The following is a 403-nucleotide window of genomic DNA, read 5'->3' on the forward strand; positions in this document are numbered from 1 at the left end:
TTAGTCTCAGTCCGTGTTTGCAGAACTCTGGATCCGTTCCAGAAGGAGCTATACATACATATACATATATATATATATATATATATATATATATATATATAGACATACATACATACCTATATATATATATATATACATACAGATACACAGTCTGGTCCTCTCTGATCAAGTTATATCGATTTTAGTTTAGTTTTTTTTTTTGGTGGGGGTAATTTTTTCCTTCTTAAAGGTTTTAGTTTTTTGTGGGGGGGGGCGCATTTCTTCTTCTTTTCTCTTCTCTAAGGTTTGAGTTGTATTATTTATTAGCCTAGGTCCCTGTTTGCCAAAGAACTCTGGATCCTTTCTTGAAGGATCTATCTATCTATCTATCTATCTATCTATCTATCTATCTATCTATCAGCAC

The sequence above is a fragment of the Sceloporus undulatus genome, chromosome 3 (genome assembly GCF_019175285.1).
Source record: "Sceloporus undulatus isolate JIND9_A2432 ecotype Alabama chromosome 3, SceUnd_v1.1, whole genome shotgun sequence".
Lineage (NCBI taxonomy): Eukaryota > Metazoa > Chordata > Lepidosauria > Squamata > Phrynosomatidae > Sceloporus > Sceloporus undulatus.